We start from the raw sequence: 10648 nt of genomic DNA, 5'->3' as shown, positions 1-10648 counted from the left end.
GTCTGTACAATGTATATCTGAATAGTCCTTGTATTGTTTCAGTCTACCAAAGAGTAAATCAGATAATACACGGAGATGCTCAGTAGCTGATACACAGTAATTGCTCAACAATATTAGTAGCCAAGTCTGGAGCTCTTGTCTTTTGTTTTGGTTTGCTTTTCCTTACCAAATTACCCTTTGTGTCATTGGGAAGAGGTTGAGATATTTATGACTCACTTCCTGATCCAGAGGAAAGAAAGATATTTTGAAATGTCACCAGAAATGCACTTTGTTCTTGCTGCAGACTCAGACGAACACAATTTTGATACTTCCCCACTCTAAGACTCATGCCCTGTTTAGAGAAAAGCAGACCCCAAATCTGAGGTCTCCCCCATCATCTCTCAAGACCAACTTCTTAAATCAAATCACAGAAGTATTCTCTTTTCAAATGCAACTTTGACATCAGACTAGCCAAAAAGATACAGTGCTCTGGTCTTGGTGACATGATTCTTACCACACTAGCGATCCTTGCAAAGAAAAGATATGAAAGTCTCATTCTTCCACAGAAGGGCTTGAGTAGAATTGAAGATTGTGCAGTTCAGCAGAGACTTGCTATATAATATCTGAAATCACTAGACATTTGAAAGCAGAAATGTCTTTCTCCTTTGAGTATTGCATCCTAACTGCCATCTAGAGATGATTTATATGTGCTCATCCTTATTACAGACTATACATAATAAAGGCATGATAGAAATCATATCTGCATAGATTCAGGCAGCTCTGGGAGAGAGCCTGCCAGTTTTGTTTGACAAGACACTCAATCAAGCAAAAAGATTTAAAATATTCCAGGAGGATCCCATTGCCTGCTCAAGACTATATTTTTATCCAGATAACAGAAATCCTAATTGAGCACAACATTAGTACTCATTTTTCCTAACTCCTTCTTGCAATAGCACATGCCAAAAGAAAATTACAAAAACGTTTTGCTTTCATGGGCTAGGATTTTGAAGAGGAAGAGTTTGCCATGCCATGATTCCCATAAACTCAGGCATCACCCTTCATTTGGGTGCTTCTAAGCAGAAAGTGAGGACTTCTGTGGCCATCATACTCAGAAAGAACCAAACCCTGGGCTGAATTTTCCCCTATATTTTTTACTCACTGGGTGAAAACTTTCCTTTGGGACTTCTCCACATGTTTCAATCCCTTTTAAAGTACTCCTTGCACTTAGATTTATAGCAGGGTCTGGAACGGGGAGGTGAGTGAGACACTCACTCACCCAGGTGTAAAATTTAAGGAGGCACCAAAAACCCAGGGATCAAAATAAGTAATATTTTAATGCAACACTTTTGATGATACAAATGAAAGCCAAAAAAATCCATGGAAAATAAAAGATCAGAATTTCAAATAAAACAAGACACCAAGTGTGCACTTGCGCAACACTGCCTCACATACCTCACCCTAACCCCAGCCCTGGCCACTAAAAGATTTATTTATAAAAAATCATGCCTGGTTTGCAAGTCATATTTTGTTGTTTTTATTTTTAATATCACTTTAAGATATTATTTATCTTGATCCCTGCATATTTTGGTGCCTTTTTAAATATCGACAGGAAGAAAACGACTTAGTTTTCTGGTCCAGCCTCAATATGTAGACAACGATGCTGAAACCCATGAGGAAATTTAAAAACTCCAAATTTACTTATTCAGTTACCTCCTCTTCTCATGGCATCCCGTGGCACCAAACACTTTTACTCCACACAATGGATGAGCAGGGGAGGTAGGTGGGGGAACCACCATCTCATCTTCTGAAAAGAATCTCTTTCCTAGCCATTACAAGAGCTGACAGATTGATAAAACATTTAAAGGCATAATGTTCAAACAGTGAAAAAAATTAAAAATGTAATAATAAAGTTAAATGTAACTGTTTTAAAACATAATTCTTCTGAGAGACGAGTTTTATGTTGGACCAGCATTTGAAGTAGCAGTAGTCATTATTAACGGGAACCTCTGAGAGAGAAGATTTAAATCACCAAAGTAATAAAAGCCGAACAAGGACTAGCACCTTGAAAGGCACTTGGAGAGAAGATTGCATACAAATGCAATTAAAACGATGCTTATAAAATACTAAGATGTTAATTGGGTTCAGTCCCAGAAGCCCCAGCAGTACAGTATGTCAGAAGTTAGCTGGTTTGAAGTTTAAAAAGAGTAGTTTAATTTGTACACCTTGTCCTAATTACAGAGCTTTCTGCAGCCTGCGTATCTGTATGGTTTATTGTAGCTTGGAGCTTTGTAAAACAAACACACACACCAGTTAATTGGGTTATTGCGATGGAAAATTGGGCTACAGAACAGCAACCTCACTTGCTGGTGTGCCTTTACAGCTGGTAATGAATGCTCCAGCCACGCCAGGGAACCCTGATTTGTAAGGTGTGCCGTTTACAGCTTGGTGATTCTGTTGGTCTGAGGAATAGGAGGTGATGCCATGAAAACAAAGAATCACACCAGATTATGTTCCCTCACGACCACGCTCCCACCCCAGCTGGCTTGTTCAGAACATTTAGCACCGCCCTCACCCTCTGTCCCTGGTCCCTGCCCTTTCAAACATCCCAGCCCGTCTGAAGGCCACATTCTCACACCAAGGCCCCCAGAATGGAGCAAGGACAGCGGCTCCTTCAGTAGCCCTCTTTTTAGAGCACCTGCAGGGAGACCTTGTGAGGTGGTGGTTTTTCTCCTAATCAGCAAATACGTAAAGCTATCAAAATAGGATCATTAAATCGGATTAGAAGTGAATGTGGCTGAATCATTTTCCAAGAGTCCAATGAAACATGCCTCTCACCATGTAGGGCTTTGACCATTGCATGCCTGGCAGTACAAGCTTTTTTCATGAAGGAGGCCATATGGCTGTGATATATCGTGAGTTTACAGTCTCTTTTAATCACTCTACTGTCCCCTTCTACCTCTAGCTGCTAACCATGAATCCAAAATGAAATGAGATGAGAGTGTTGGGACTTTTATTTCTGTGCCAACTAAATTATTCATCTCTGGGAGGTTCAGAAGCAAGCAATAGGGTAGCAGACATTTGTGGAAAATTGCAAATGCAAGATTCCCAGGCTGGATCCCAGCTTATAGAAAATACAGAACGGCCCCCTCAGTCTTTGACCATGAGCAACAAAGAAATATCATCTTCTGCTACAGCCCAGAGCAGTATTCCACATGGAGTCCATGATCTAGTCTAGCCCAGGGTAACCACCCAGGGCAAACTCAAACCATCAATATCTGACTCCAACTTCCCCTCCTCCTGGGTGCAGGAGTTCCTGGCTCCTCACTGGAAGGAAAGTAATCTGATCATGAAAGCCACTCTAAGAAATTGATGTCTGAAAATTTCCTCCAACGAAGAGTATCTGCAGTTTCAAAAAGAATGGCCATGGGTAGGCCATTCTTTAGAGAGATGAGAGAAGGAAGGCTTGGGGAGCCAGGGCCCTCACACAAGAGCCCATTTACCATGCTGAATGGACTTTAAAACTCTCTGGACAACCAGGATAAGCTTTTCAATGTGCTGGGTGCTGGGTGCTATAAAGAACCTCAGAGCACAAGGTGTCTCTTGTCAATGAGCTGATATTTTGGAGAGGCAAAGCCCACCCCTGGCTCTCAGGGCTGGTCTGGAGGGTGAGTGGAGTTGAGAACAGTTGCTATAGCAACTTTGTATGGTGTTAGGGTAATTATCTACACCAACGATTTCCCTGGACCTGAAAATTTGGAATTAAAAATGTTTACTTTGGACTAGTCAAAATCCTAAAGGGAAACTTCCCCTGTCCCAGAGCCTGGATTTTAACTAAGCCTAGCCATGCTTGCTGCCACTTAGCATCTGGGAGACGCGGAGCAGAGGCCCAGCTGTGTGAGCAATCTTGGCCCACCATTTAGCAACTGTGTGGCCTGGGACACGTTCCTTAGCCACTCTCTGCCTCAGTGTCCCCATCTGTAAGCCAAAGACAATTACATAACCTTTCTCATGGGATTTTAGGAGGCTTCAAGGCAATAATTCAGGTAAAACACTTAGAACACTGCTGGGAACATAACAAGCACTAAAGAAATGTTACCAATTATAATTATTACTATGAATATGATGTGTGTTTTGCAGATGAGGAATTGAAGCTCAGAGAAGTTGAGTAATATGTTCAGGGTCTCTCTGTCTCTCTGTCTCTCTCTCTCTCATACACACACACACACACACACACACACACACACACACTTAGATGGAAGAACAGAAACTCAAATTCAAACCCAGGAATTCTGACCCCAAAGCCCAAGAGCTTAATCATTACAGAGAACAAGTGTTTCTGAAAGGATGCCTCCTTATAACCCAGGACTTATTTCTTCAATCTGGGTCTTTTCCAGCCCATAAACTGGAAGAAAAGGAGGAAGTGGGGACATTTGAGAACACCGTGGTGCCTGAGAGGCAAATCTGAGGAAAGAATAAACTTGCAGATCTTGAATTCCAACGTCACCATGGGCATACCACCCATTTCACAATTTCCCCCAGATGGGCCCCAACCCTGGGAATCAGACCTAAGGACAGCAGCAAGGACAAGTCCCTGGTGCAAAGCTGCTATGGTTGCTGCTTAAAATTGACTCTGAAGTTGTATTAAGTAGCCAGAAAGCGTCAGCAAACCCAGCCTCCCTGACTCCGACAAGCCTGAGGCAGGCAGGTTATTATTATTATTTATTATTTGTTGATGGATATTCAAAGCCATCAGTCAGGTCTTCCCTCAGGCCAGGAAGCCGAGGAGCAAAGGCAGAGAAAATCCCGCGCTTGGTTCCCAGAGCTGCTTGGGAACTGAGAGTTATTAAAGTACACTTTGCTATTGCTATCAGCTCTGTGGGGTGCTTGACCCTACATCTGACTTCAGGCTTCTGCTGTCCCTGCAGCACAGGCAACAGAAAGTCTTACAAATTGCAAAGAGGGACGCTAGGGATGAACTGTGAGGAAGTGGCGAGAAAGAAGATGCGGGGCTGGTGGAAATGGTGATTTTGCGTCCTTGTTTTGTACCCTCTCTGCCTTTACCTTTCATTACTCCATAACCACTGGACTCAACAAGACCTGAAGATGAAGAAATTGCCCAAGGAAGGATGGATGGAGCCATAAAAGTTCATGGAATAAGGAAAGAGAAAGACTTATTTGCCACATCATGTCACAAGGGTGAATATTGACCATATCCCTCACTGGGGGTGTTCGAACTTTTTTTGACCTTGACTGTGCCTCAGAGTTAGAAATACATTTTGCAATATGCCTCAGACCTCCATGCACACACTCATAAGTGTGTGTGCAAAAAAAATGAAAACTTTTCACTTGAATCAATACTCACTTTTACCACACAGGATGTCCTCTGATATTTTCTATCTTATAATTATCTCTTTTTTAAAAAATCTTGGTGAAGACCCACACAATTAACTTCATACCCACCTTAGACCTTGGAAGTAAGAATCCTCTCAGAATGAAGTCAGGGAACCAACAGTTTTGACAAGCACTCCAATGGTTCTCTTGCACACGAGATCATGCCTTCGACACTCAGCTGCCTCAACTTGCCTTCTCAAGAAACAACTATATATAAAATAGATAACTAATAAGAACCTACTGTATAGCACAGGGAACTCTTTTCAATACTCTGTAGCGATCTATATGGAAGTAGAATCTAAGAAAGAGTGGATATATGTATATACATAACTGACTCACTTTGCTGTACAGCAGAAATTCACACAACATTGTAAATCATCTATACTCTAATGAAAAATTAACTAAGAAAATAAAGACAATTCAATTAAAGAGAAAAAAAAAAACTATTGAAATCATCCAGGAATTCTCAAAGTCTGGAGGTGGCTAGTTTCATAATGCCTAGTCTTGGTCCATGATGATTAATTTTATGTGGCAACTTGGCTAGGTTATGGTATCCAGTTGTTTGGTCAAGCACTAATCTAGATGCTGCTGGGTAGGCATTTTGTAGATGTGATTAACTATTACAATCAGTTGGCTTTAAGTAAAGCCAGGACTCATGAGTGGAACTCATCCAATCAGTTGAGGGCCTTAAGAGCAAAGATTGAGAAGTCTGAGATTTTTGGAAAAAGAAATTCTGACTCAAGACTAACAGAAATCCTGCCTGAGCTGCTAGCCTGCCCTACATATTACAGACTTACCAGCCCTCATAATCTCATGAGCCAGTTCCTTAAAATAAATCTTTTTATATATTGTATGTGTGTGAATGTATATGTATATATATTTATATATTAATATATGTATTTATTTGTTCATATATGCGTGTGTGTGTGTGTGTGTGTGTATATATAAGCATATATACGTAAAACTCTTATTGGTTCCTCCTAGAGGTTTGGTTTCTCTGGAGAATCCTGACTGATATAAAATCTAAAGTCACATTTACTATTAAACTTAATGTGAAAAAGAAAGTATTTATACTCTGGTGACAATTAGAAATTGAAACTAAAGGGAAGGAAGAATGGATTCAGAGACCCAGTAATAGATCTGTAATCTAGCTGAGAAACAAGCCCCTGAGCTTGGGGAGTGGGAATGGAGAGATAAGAGGGTGTGTTCCCAAGGCATTTATGAGCTATATTCCATGGGAATTAACTGTCTATTTGTTACAGAGGTTGAAGGAGAAGAAGGAGTATAAAACTACACCCATAGTTTTGACTTGTTGAGTAGAAATACTAAACAGAGTGAGCAGTTTGTGGAGGAAAGATGATGAATTGAAATTTATACATATTACATCTGTGATCTTGCAAAACTCTGCATGTAAAGATACCTAGTAGGCATCTATTCAGCTCTATGTATGCACACGTGTCTGGATTTTAGAATCAGGCCCAATCTAGATAGAGATTTTGGAGTCATTCAATATTGTATATGAATAAATAGTATTTATTCATGTTGTATATCTATAAATAGTATTTGAAGAGATGGGAGAGATATGTATATTAGTAAAGACACAAATTGTGTGGAGGGTATTTATTGGCTCATATGCTTTAAAAGTACCAAGATATGCTGGCTTTAGATACAGCTGGGTAAAGATGTCCAAATGTTCACATCCAAATGTTACCACCAGGAATCTGTCTCTCTCCATCTCCATCTTTTATCTCTGCTTCTATCCTGTCTAGGTGAGGAAATGGATATCAGCGCCTCCTGGTTGACATCCTACAAGTTTACTAACCACACAAAAAAAGACCATCTCTTTCCAAACAGTTCAAGCAAAAGTTCCATGGCTGAAAGTTTGGGCTGTTCCCCCAGGTCTTTCATGGTTTATGTCTCCTCATTCAGGTCTCAACTCAACCATCAGTTTCCAGAGAAGATTTTCTGACCACACTGTCTAAGATAGCTCCCCACCTGAGTCACTCATCTCATCTTTATTCTACTTTATCACTACATGATATTATCTTGTTATGTAATTTAGGTATTTAATTATTTATTACCTGTCTGTATAACTAGAATATAAACTCCATGAGCTCAGAGATAATTTGGTCCTTTTCACATTGTGGATTGCCAATCTCTAAACAGCACCTTCTGGCACGTATTAGGTGTTCATTTAATATGTCCTGAATTAGTAGGCTTTGATGGTGGTGAGAGTATTTACACCAAAGAAATATTACAAATTATGGCTTCCTCCCACCCTGAATTCTGGTTGTTATTTACCGGTACATCAGAATCACATATGCTGAGAGACGTAGAGGTTTTATTCATCCTATCAAAAGAAATCAATTTGCTTTTACTAAAGGAAGGGTGGATGGATACTGGGGGAACAGCTGATGACTGCCATAGTAAAGTTGACTAGGAAGAGTTTATAAAACAAGCAGAGGGATATATCAAGACAAAATCTTGTAATACCCAACATTAAAAGGAGAGGTGGAAGAAGAGGAAGCCACAAAGAACGTAGTGAGAAGAGGCAACCAGAAATAATAAAAGCAAGTCTATGGTGTTACAGAAGTCAAGGAAAAATTGAATTTCAAGGAGGAATAAATGGTCCATTCTACCTTATTCTGCAGAGATCAAGGTAGCCTAAGATAGTCATTAAAAACTAGGGTCTTGGCAGTCCTAATAGCACAGTGTTCTCCGTGTCCAGCCTGCGTCTTCCCCTAGGCGGGGCTGCCACTCTTGCCTGTCCGTTTCCTCATGGTGCTGTTCCAACGCCCGACAGCATCCACCGATTTAGAGAATAATGACACAGGAGTTAATTCTAAACCTAAAAGTCATGTGACTATCAGGTGGGAAGTTTTAGAAGAAATTGGAAATTGGGTTACAACCCGAGCCATACAAGCAGCTCAGAAAATCCAGAACACTAAAGCACTTTTTCCACCCACCAAAACAACAAATGTCAACAAGCACCTGAAACCTACTGCTTCTGTGAAACCAGTGCAGATGGAAGTGTTGGCTCCAAAGGGTCCTTCTCCCACACCTCAGGACGTCTCCATGAAGGAAGAGAACCTCTGCCAAGCTTTCTCTGATGCCTTGCTCTACAAAATTGAGGATATTGATATTGAAGACTGGGAGAACTCTCAGCTCTGCAGTGACTACGTGAAGGATATCTACCAGTATCTAAGGCAGCTTGAGGTGCTACAGTCCATAAACCCACATTTCTTAGATGGGAGAGATATAAATGGCTGCATGTGTGCCATCCTGGTGGACTGGCTGGTGCCAGTGCACTCCAAGTTCAGGCTGCTGCAGGAAACGCTGTACATGTGTGTTGCCATCATGGGCCGATATTTACAGGCTCAGCCAGTCTCTCCGAAGAAGCTTCCGCTGGTTGGCCTTATGGCACTGCTCTTGGCTTCCAAGTATGAGGAAATGTTTTCTCCAAACATTGAAGGCTTTGTTTACATCACCAACAATGCTTACACCAGTTCTCAAATTTGAGAAATGTACACTCTGATTTTGAAAGAATTGAAATTTGAGCTGAGTCAACCGTTGCCGCTACATTTCTAAGGCAGGCATCGAAAGCCGGGAATATGGATGTTGAATAGCACACTTCAGCCAAATACTTGATGGAGCTGACTCTCGTTAACTATGACATGGTGCACTATCACCATTTTAAGGTGGCGGCAGGCACTTCCTGCCTGTCCCAGAAGGTTCTAACCAAGAAAAATGGAACTTAAAGCAGCAGTATTACACTGGCTATATATAGAGAGAGGTGCTGAAGGTCATGCGGCACAAGGCCAAAAACACTGGGCGCGTCAACAAGAACATGACCAAGTTCACCACCATCAAGAATAAGTATGCAAGTGGCAAACTCCTGAAGATCAGCACAATTCCTCAGCTGAACTCAAAAGCCATCCAGGAGCTTGCCTCACCTCTGTTGGGACAGTCCTAAGCTCCAGGGCCCTGTGGAAGAGTGTGTCGTCTGTGCACTTTGTCTTGCTGATCTGGAATTCCTGAGTTTGTATATAATCCTCTGGTCTATCTCGTGAAACTTCTTCTCAGACTGGTTTTCTATATGTATATTGAAGAAAAATAAAGCTATTGATTTTCTTAAGGTAAAAAAAAAAAAAAAAAGCTAGGGTCTTTACTTGATTGATAAGATGGCAAGATTCTGATATCCACTGGTCCACATTTCTCTATTTAGATTTAATGTATCTAAAGTCACTGAATAAGGAGATTTCATCTTGCTTTATAAGACACCTATCTCTTTTTCTCAGCTATTGGGGTTCTCTGTGCCTACAGAGTAAAAGCAGAGCTCTATACTTCATGTGGCTCATTGGGATAACACTGGCACAACAGATACTATTCTCCCTTTGGGTGATCTCACCTTCAAAAGCCCAATTTGGGAATGAAAGATACAGATAACTAATGATCCTATTGAAGGATCACTTCCTTCAAGTATCAAGTATGAATACTTCCATACTAAGTCTCCAAACTAAGTTTTCAGCTTAGACTGGAAACCACTGTTAATTTTGTGTTTTGGGATATTTGTGTACTGCAGAGCTATTCAGTCAAGAAAGAGGAAGGTTACCTGGTGCAGGGCTGAGTTTAACCAATCGCTTCCTGTCTGCATGTCCCAGCACTCCATCTAAATTCTAGGAGCCTGATCAGGAACCATTAATATCACAGACCTAGGAGACAAGACCTACATCACAAGTCCCAAAATGTACACTTAACACTAAGCTCTGTGATCCTACTTAAGTCACTAAACTGTTCTAAACCTCTATTTTCTATGAGAAGAAGGGTTGGACTATACCATTTCAAATATGTCTTCTGGCTCTAAATTTCTGTTTCTGTAGTTTTAACTACTCCTGTATTCCCAATTATCTACCATCATATGGAGTCTTTCAGTAAATATCCACTGAAGGATTGAAGGGTGAAGAGGCAAAATATTATCTAGCCATCATATCCATACCAGAAAAAAAGTGATGGGGAAAACATAGGCAAGCTACAACCAAGAAAATTAACATCAGGCCATGATGTTATAATTCATGGATTCAGAATAAGGGCTCTCTGTCCTGGCTCCCATTTGTAACTGGTTTATTACTGTAAATTCCAGAAGGCCCTTTTATAACAGTCTCCTTTATATCATGGCCCTACCCCATGGACAGTTTTGTAACACAACGATGAAAAGCCCCTTCCTTACTTTCAGCATTGCACTGACCACCATTGTCATTAGAATGGACCCCTATCACTG

General features: G+C 40.9%; 1 pseudogene; it reads left to right on the top strand.

The window, feature by feature from the left end:
• Window positions 1–8148: 8148 nt before the first annotated feature.
• Window positions 8149–9551, top strand: LOC104999729 (annotated as a pseudogene).
• Window positions 9552–10648: the final 1097 nt, after the last annotated feature.

The sequence above is a fragment of the Bison bison genome, unplaced genomic scaffold (genome assembly GCF_000754665.1).
Source record: "Bison bison bison isolate TAMUID 2011002044 unplaced genomic scaffold, Bison_UMD1.0 scf7180017864363, whole genome shotgun sequence".
Lineage (NCBI taxonomy): Eukaryota > Metazoa > Chordata > Mammalia > Artiodactyla > Bovidae > Bison > Bison bison.
This window is presented reverse-complemented; position numbering and strand designations above follow the sequence as displayed.